The 9,598-nt window shown below is 38.3% G+C and overlaps 1 non-coding gene across 1 annotated transcript; it reads right to left on the minus strand.

The window, feature by feature from the left end:
- Window positions 1–606: 606 nt before the first annotated feature.
- Window positions 607–712, minus strand: LOC140857692 (small nucleolar RNA R71). Its single transcript, XR_012141184.1, has one exon. It is a non-coding gene; the product is annotated as a small nucleolar RNA R71 (small nucleolar RNA).
- Between the last annotated feature and the right edge of the window lie 8,886 nt (window positions 713–9,598).

Below are 9,598 nucleotides of genomic sequence, written 5' to 3' on the forward strand. Positions count from 1 at the left end.
ATAGATTTAAGATTCTTAGGTTCTTCTCTTTAGATTTTCTTCACTCTTTTCTCACTTTATTATAAATATATATATATATATTATAAAAATTAAAATTTTTTGTGTTTGCTTTAAAGTATAATTGTAAGGTGTATGCTTGGCCGTAGATCGTTACGATCAGAAATCCAACCTTTTGATCCAGAAATAGAAAGAACCTTTAGAGCCAACAGACGTAAAAATATGGACCGAAATCAGGAGAATGATCCACCCAGGCAATTGAAGGAGTACTTTACTCCTTCCACATATATCTACTCTCCTTGTATTCAAGTGCCCCCTGTGGAGGCCACCCAATATGAAATTAAGTCCAGTATAATCCAAATGCTACCTTCATTTTATGGACTTAGTAATGAGGACCCTTATAAACATCTTGAAGAATTTCTTGAGATATGCTCAACTGTCAAAATTCACAACTTCTCCGATGATGCTCTTAGGTTAAAATTATTTTCTTTCTCACTTAAGGACAAAGCCAAATACTGGCTACATACTTTGGATTCCATGACTATATCAACCTGGGACCAGCTGCAAGGAGAGTTTCTCAAGAAATATTTTCCCATAGAAAAAACTAATCAAATAAGGAAAGCCATAACTAGTTTTTTCCAATTAGATGGAGAAATATTTCATGAAATATGGGAGAGATTAAAGGATCTTATTAGAAAATATCCCCACCATTCTGTACCCAAGTGGCAATTAATCCAATATTTTTATGATGGGCTATCTGAAAGACATCGACAAATGGTCGATGCATCATGCGGTGGGACATTCATACTGAAAAATGAGAATGAGGCATGGCAACTGTTTGAAATTTTAAGTGAAAATTCATTACATCATATGTCTGTCTCTATTAGAGATAAACCCATGTTAAACCCAAAGAGAGGTGGAATATATGAAGTAGGAAATGCCATAGATATCCATCATAAGGTAGATGAATTGTCCCAAAAGTTAGATCGATTATTAAGTATAGGACAGTCACCTTCTCCATCCCGTCAGATACAAGATATATGTGCATTGTGTTCGAGCCCCACTCATTGTGTGAATGATTGTCCGGTTGCACCACAGTTTTCTGAATATGTACAAGAACAAGTCCATCAAGCCCAAACTACTCATAGATCAGAGAACAACCCCTATTCTAGTACGTACAATCCAGGATGGAGAAACCATCCGAATTTCTCATGAAAATCACAACCAGTGATTCCTCCAGTGCAACAAAGATCAGGTTATCCGGATGCGACTTATAGGCATCCATCCCAGCTACAATACCAGAACCCTCCTCAACCCACTCTGAGTACTCATAGCTCGGCTTTCGAAGAAAAGATACTGCAAGCACTTAAAGGACTAGAAATGAATACCCAACTCCTTCACTCCCATACGCAATCAATAGCAAAGCTAGAGATCCAGATAGGTCAGCTAGCAACAGCTTTCAGTAGGAGGAAAGAAGGCAAATTACCCAGTCAACCTATTAATAACCCAAAAGGACAGTACATGGCTGAAAGCTCCATTGGTCCTGAAACTTTTTTCGAACATGCCAAATCGATTATGACCCTCAGAAGCGGAAAAATTTTAAATCAACCTGAAGTAATCCAACAACAAGAGCAACCAATTTCAGCTACAACAGAAAAGAAGAAACTTGAAGAGAAGAAAGAACCTATTAACCCAGCTCCTGCACCTAAAGCTCCATTTCCTAGTGCTTTAGAATCCTCTCTGCCTCTTGATAAGAAGGGTATAAAAATGAATGAAATGTTGGAACTGTTTAAACAGGTTCAGATAAACTTACCTCTTCTCGATGCCATTAAGCAAGTTCCAACTTATGCTAAATTTCTAAAGGACCTGTGTACATAGAAACGAAAATCAAAGGCACAAATACCAAGAAAAGTCCACCTAACTGAGCAGGCTAGCTCAGTTTTCCAGCAAATTGCCCCACCCAAACTGAAAGATCCAGGTACCCCAATTATTTCTTGTGTCATAGGGGACCTCACGATTAAGAAGGCATTATTAGACTTGGGTGCAAGTGTCAACCTTCTCCCAAGCTCTGTATATGACCTATTTGGATTTGGAGAGTTAAAACCCACGACAGTGATCTTACAACTAGCAGACCGATCCATTAAGGTACCCCGTGGAATGCTGGAAGACGTATTGGTGAAAATAGATGAATTTTACTTTCCTGTTGACTTTCTTGTGCTGGATATGGAATCTGGCAGCAACCCCAACCAAATACCAATCATCCTAGGTAGACCCTTCTTAGCAACCGCTAATGCTTGTATAAATTATAGGACCGGAGTTATGGATGTATCTTTCGAAAATAAGAAGCTAAGGTTGAATATTTTCAATGCATCTTTGGGACCACCTGTGTACGACCATAATGAGATCAACTTGTTAGAAGAAGTTATAGAAGATAAAGCTCCTACCTTGCTCAACTTAGATCCTTTACAGGCATGTCTAACACATTTTGGAATAGATAATTTTGATATTGATGGATACACTGAAGAAATACATGCTTTGCTAGAACCTCTCAATTTTAGCACCAATCCCCTTTGGACTGTAAAGTACAAGCAATTACCAATTCAATCAAGCCTTCTGGTACGATCCTTAGAAGCACCACCTACTCTAGAGCTAAAGCCTCTTCCTGCCACGCTGAAATATTCATTTCTTGGATCCAATGACACCCTTCCAGTGATCATTGCATCTGACCTAACCAACGACCAGGAAGACAAACTTGTCGGGGTACTCAAAAAGCATAAAGAGGCTATAGGGTGGTCAATTACCGATTTGAAGGGTATAGATCCTTCGGTTTGCATGCATCATATTCACTGTGAGGTTGAGGCAAAATCACATAGGGACATGCAACGAAGATTGAATCCGAATATGCGGGAAGTCGTGAAAAAAGAAGTAGTGAAATGGTTAGATGCTGGAATTATCTATCTAATTTTCAGATAGCCAATGGGTTAGTCCAACCCAGGTAGTACCTAAGAAGTTAGGTATTACCATAGTAGAGAATGATGAGGGTGAGTTAATTCCTACTCGTGCAACAACTGGTTGGCGAGTATGTGTGGACTATCGAAAGCTGAATGCCGTTACTAGAAAATATCATTTTCTTTTGCCTTTTATTGACCAAATTTTAGAACGGCTAGCAGGACAAAGTTTCTTCTATTTTCTAGATGGATATTCGGGATATAATCAGATCCTGGTATTTCCTGCTGATCAAGAAAAGACTACCTTCACATGCCCTTATGGAACATTTGCATTTAGATGTATGCCATTCGGTCTCTGCAATGCACCAGCCATTTTTCAACGGTGCATTTTGGCCATCTTTTCTGATATGGTAGATAAATTTTTAGAAGTCTTCATGGATGATTTTTCAGTATTTGGCTCTACCTTTGATCATTGTCTTCAGAACCTAGCCAAGGTTCTTCAACGATGTATAGAGACAAATTTGGTTTTAAGTTGGGAGAAGAGCCATTTTATGATTCGTGAAGGAATCGTGCTTGGACATATTGTATCCAAGCGGGAGATTGAAGTAGATAAAGCAAAGGTTGAAGTAATCTTGAAATTGCCTCCCCCAACCTCGGTTAAACAGGTGCGATCCTTTCTAGGCCATGCAGGTTTCTATAGGCACTTCATTAAGAATTTCAGCAAGATATCACGACCCTTGTGCAACTTGCTTGCCAAGAAAAATTCTTTTGATTTTAATGAAGAGTGCCTAATTGCTTATAATAAACTCAAAACTACCTTAACCACTGCACCAATCATAAAATCTCCGGATTGGACCCTACCATTTGAAATCATGTGTGATGCTTCTGATTATGCTATAGGGGCAGTCCTTGGGCAAAGATTTAATCGAGAACCGCATGTAATTTATTATGCAAGTAAAACTCTTTCAGATGCTCAATTGAATTACACCACGACTGAAAAAGAGTTACTCGCTGTTGTGTTTGCTCTAGATAAATTTAGATCATACCTTTTGGGCTCCAAGGTCCTAGTATACTCCGATCATGCAGCACTGAAACATCTGCTATCAAAAAAAGATACAAAACCTAGGCTGATTAGATGGATCCTTCTATTACAAGAATTTGATTTAGAAATTTTAGACAAAAAGGGCTCCGAAAACTTGGTAGCAGATCATATTTCTAGGATCCTAGTAGAATACAATAAAGAAAGGATTAAAGATAGGTTTTCGGATGAACAACTCTTTTCAATCTCTTCCACTGATCTTCCCTGGTTCGCTCATATAGTCAATTACTTGGCAGTGGGACAAATCCCATCTCACTGGACCCAACAAGAGAAAAATAGATTTTTCTCCCAAGTAAAGTACTATTTCTGGGAAGAACCAGAATTGTTCAAATATTGCCCAGATCAAGTAATCCGACGTTGTGTCCCCGAGTGTGAAGTCCAAGGTATTCTTACTTTCTGCCACTCATTAGCATGTGGGGGACATTTTAATGAAAGAAAAACTGCAGCAAAGGTGTTGCAGAGTGGATTTTATTGGCCGACACTATTCAAAGATGCACATGAATTTGACCGTAATTGCTTACGATGCCAGCAAACAGGAAATATTTCGAGAAAAGATATGATGCCCCTGTCTCCTATTCTTGTTGTAGAAATTTTTGATGTTTGGGGAATTGATTTCATGGGACCCTTTCCCTCATTTGGATTCGAGTATATTTTGATAGCAGTGGACTACGTATCAAAATGGGTAGAGGCTATGGCAACCCGAACCAATGATCACAAAGTCGTGATCAAGTTCATTCAGCATAACATCTTTAGTCGATTTGGATACCCAAGAGCCATAATTAGCGATGGGGGTACACACTTCACGAATAAGCACTTCGACATGTTAATGAAAAAATACGGAATAACTCATAAAGTTGCCACACCTTATCACCCCCAGACAAGTGGTCAAGTTGAGGTCTCCAATAGAGAGATCAAGCATATTCTTGAAAAAATGGTAAGACCCGATAGAAAAGACTGGTCAGCACACTTGGATGATGCATTATGGGCTTACCAAACTGCTTTTAAAACACCCATAGGAATGTCTCCTTATCGACTTGTATTCGAAAAAGCTTGTCATCTGCCGGTGGAATTAGAACATCGTGCATTTTGGGCCATACGATAATTTAACTTTGATATGAAAAATACAGGTTCCAATAGGAGACTTCAACTAAATGAACTTGAAGAGCTACGCAATGAAGCGTATGAGAGTGCCAGAATTTATAAGGCTCGAACTAAAGCATATCATGATAAATTCATTGCACGAAAAATATTCGAGCCCAATCAAAAAGTTTGGCTCTTCAATTCTAGGTTGCGTCTGTTTTCCAAAAAATTTCGCTCACGTTGGGACGAACCTTTCATTGTAACTCAGGTATTTCCTCATGGAGCTATAGAACTCAAAAATCCTAAACAGGGAACACTTTTAAAGTGAACGGTCAGCGATTGAAACCTTACATAGATGGAATTAGTGATGGAGAATTAATTGAATCTGTTGATTTAGTGGATCCAAAACTGCCATAATACTCAATTTAGTCTGGCTGAAGATGTAAAACTTAGCGCTTGTTGGGAGGCAACCCAACGATTTCATATTTTTTACTTTACCGTAGCTGCAGGAATTTAGAACAAGAGCCTATTAATCAATGAAGCTATGTTCAACTTTCGAAGCAAAATTATCCCAGGTGCACTCTCTCCTTTTATTTTCTTTGCTTTCCTACTCCATTGAGGATAATGTAGATTAAGTTGGGGGGAGGAAAGTAATCAAATCATCCTCGAGTATGGTCAGAAATAATTAGTTTTGTGTATCCAAATTTTATTTTGATTAAGAGTCAATTAGGCATCCTAAACAATAAATGATTAATGGTCAAGATAATTTTAGAGATACTGAGGAATAAATTATTAAGAAAACTCAATGAATGGTAGGATTTAGACTAGACCAAATTTTAGGAGTGATTCTACAACCCTCTTTTTACTGATCTCAATAAAGAATCTGCTTCATGAGAAATTGGGTAGAAAGGTCGAGGTATGCAAAAAAAAAAATTCTTCTAAAAATTTACTTAAAAAAAAAAACAACATTGGTTTCCTACTGAGTAACCGGGCCCTTTCGCCTAAGTAAGCATTGTGGTTCGCGTAAAAAGGTAGGCAATGTTAATATATATATATATATTAAGGGGACTAAATTGCAAGAAGATAATAAACCTCTTTCCCATTAAGTTAGAGGATTTAAAGGGTAAAGTAGGGAGTTGGTGAAAGAAAAGCTCTTGAAATTTTTTTAGTTAATACTCAGCCACTAATTGGGTCAAATTGATAATCTAATGAAGTATCTCTTTAATGGTCTGACCAAGTATCACCTACCTTTTGGGATGCCTAATCTAACTTTTCATTCAAAATCAAGTCGGTACACAATGCTGATATATCTATTTTACTCGAAGACGAGCAAAATTCAAGTTGGGGGATGTGATAAACACTTAATTTAAGTCATTTAAAGCAGAAAATCATATTTAATTTATTTTATTTATTAAGAATTTGATGTTTCTTTTTATGTTTTACAGGAAAGATGATCGTCGATATAAAGAGTTCGATTCATAGATTAAAAAGATTCAAGTTTGAAGAAATTTGGACTTAAAATAAAATTAAAATAAAAGAAGGATGCATATGGTATTATAGAAAATGAAGATACTATGTAAGAAATCCAAAAGGATATAGATGTCATTGTGAAGAAATAAAAGTTTCTTTTTGGAATATACAAAGAATATTTCACGTGGAATACAAAAAAAAAAGCTCTGGGCGCGCGAATGAGTGCGTGAGCGTGTGGGTCCGCGCGTGAACGTGCACACGGGGCGGACGCGGACGCGGGACGGACGCGGGCAAGCATGGATCACGGCAGCAGCGCAGGCGACGCCTGGACGACGCGCAGCGCAGGCGGAACGCAGACAACGTGCAGGCGGGCGCGGATACGGGTGCGGCATTTGGACGCGTGGTTTTTAGTAATTTTTTTTAGTCCCATATCAGAAAATTATGTAAAATTTCTTCCTCCTAACATCTATAAAAAGACTCTTGTACTCCTATTTGAGGGGCATCCCAGAAATTCTTCTAGAGCCTTGCATAGAGGAAAAAAAAGGGACTACTTCATGAGCAGCTAGGTTAGCAATCTCGGGAGTGGAGAAGAAACTTTATAACGACACAGAGCGGGTTTATTGTTCTAAACTTTCTTGTATTTCTTTATATGCAATAAAGATTATGCTTTTTATTTAAATTGTCATGAGTTCTTTATTTGCTCTCTTTCACATGCTTTTATTTATGCTTTCCTGTTAGATTAATATTAGGAATAATTTTTACTTTCCAGAGATGCACCGTGATTTACGGATACGGGGCGTGCCGAGGAAAGAAGAGTTATTTACCTAGTACTTTCTGGAGACGCACCGTGATCTATGGGTACGGAACGTACCGAGAAAAGATAGGTATTTTTTCTAAGATTAATTGTATCAATTTAATTAAAAAAAAGAGATACAACTCTGCTAGTACAAAATTAATTCAAAACTCCCAAGCTCCTTATTTTCTTATTACATCAATTTTAAGATAATTTATTTTCTAAATCAAAAACAACGCTTCTTTCTTTTATTTTGCAATCTCAACTTAGTCCAAGGTCCCTGAGGATATGATCTCGACTCATCCTACCTACGTAGTGAGTAGAGTTATTTTTGGTGCTATCAATGACTACGCATCAAATTTTGGCGCCGTTGCAAAATAACTCTACTTAAAAATAACTCTACTCACTACGTAGGTAGGATAAGTCGAGATCGTATCCTCAGGGACCTTGGGCTAAGTTGAGATTGCAAAATAAAAGAAAGAAGCGTTGTTTTTGATTTAGAAAATAAATTATCTTAAAATTGATGTAATAAGAAAATAAGGAGCTTGGGAGTTTTGAATTAATTTTGTACTAGCAGAGTTGTATCTCTTTTTTTTAATTAAATTGATGCGATTAATCTTAAGAAAAATATCTATCTTTCCTCGGCACGCCCCATACCTGTAGATCACGGTGCGTCTCCAGAAAGTACTAGGTAAACAACTCTTCTTTCCTCGGTACGCCCCGTATCCGTAGATCACGGCGCGTCTCTGGAAAGTAAAAATTGTTCCTAATATTAATCTAACAGGAAAGCATAAATAAAAGCATGTGAAAGAGAGCAAATAAAGAACTCATGACAATTTAAATAAAAAGCATAATCTTTATTGCATATAAAGAAATACAAGAAAGTTTAGAACAATAAACCCGCTCTGTGTCGTTACAAAGTTTCTTCTCCACTCCCGAGACTGCTAGCCTAGCTGCTCATGAAGTAGTCCTTTTTTTTCCTCTATGCAAGGCTCTAGAAGAATTTCTGGGATGCCCCTCAAATAGGAGTACAAGAGCTTTTTTATAGGTGTTAGGAGGAAGGAGTTTTACATGATTTTTCGACATGAGACTAAAAAAAATTACTAAAAACCACGTGTCCGAATGCCGCACCCGCATCCGCGCCCGCCTGCATGTTGTCTGCGTTCCGCCCGCGCTGCGCGTCGTCCACGCATCGCCTGCACTGCTGCCGTGATCCATGCTTGCCCACGTCCGCCCCGCATGCACGTTTACGCGCGGACCCACACGCTCACGCACTCATTCGCGCGCCTAGAGCTTTTTTTTGTATTCCACGTGAAATATTCTTTGTATATTCCAAAAAGAAACTTTTATTTCTTCACAATGACATCTATATCCTTTTGGATTCCTTGCATAGTATCTTCATTTTCTATAATACCATATGCATCCTTCTTTTATTTTAATTTTATTTTAAGTCCAAATTTCTTCAAACTTGAGTCTTTTTGATCTATGAATTGAACTCTTTGTATCGGCGATCATCTTTCCTGTAAAACATAAAAAGAAGCATCAAATTTTTAATAAATAAAATAAATTAAATATGATTTTCTGCTTTAAATGACCTAAATTAAGTGTTTATCAGCAACCCAGTTGCCGACTTCATAAGTTTAAAATAATATAAAAAAAATCGAAATAGACGTCATTTGTTTCGAAAAAGAAGAAGGGGGCGGAGCCACAGAGCGGCTTCACCCGCTCGACTGCCATCAAGCCGTCGGCGTCGGCTCGCCAACCACCAGGAGCCTCGCAACGGAGGCACCGTCTGTCCGGTAGGTTCTTCGCCCCCTCTTCGAGTGCTCTCTCTCTCTTTTTTGCTCTCTTGAAAGTCCTATTGGGTGATACGGGGCTCGAAAGCCCTCCGACGGCCGCAGCCGGCCATCGCCGGAGGCCGATGGCTCCCACCTCCCTCCCTCCCCTCCTCTCTCTCTCTCACTTTCTGTTCTTTTTTCTTTGGTACCGTTAGTATATCGATTTTACCGATCGAATCGTGTCGGTTCTTCGTCGGTCCGATACGAGATGGGATGTACCGACTGATTTGGTACGGTATGACAAACCTTGACTTATACAATAAATACATCTTATCATCAACTAATAGGTATAGAAGGTCTTATTCTATTCAAAAATTATATTAATTTTATAAGTTAATTACAGTAATTAAATGATACGCAATAGGGATCGAAA

This window comes from Elaeis guineensis, chromosome 4 (assembly GCF_000442705.2).
Source record: "Elaeis guineensis isolate ETL-2024a chromosome 4, EG11, whole genome shotgun sequence".
Classification (NCBI taxonomy): domain Eukaryota; kingdom Viridiplantae; phylum Streptophyta; class Magnoliopsida; order Arecales; family Arecaceae; genus Elaeis; species Elaeis guineensis.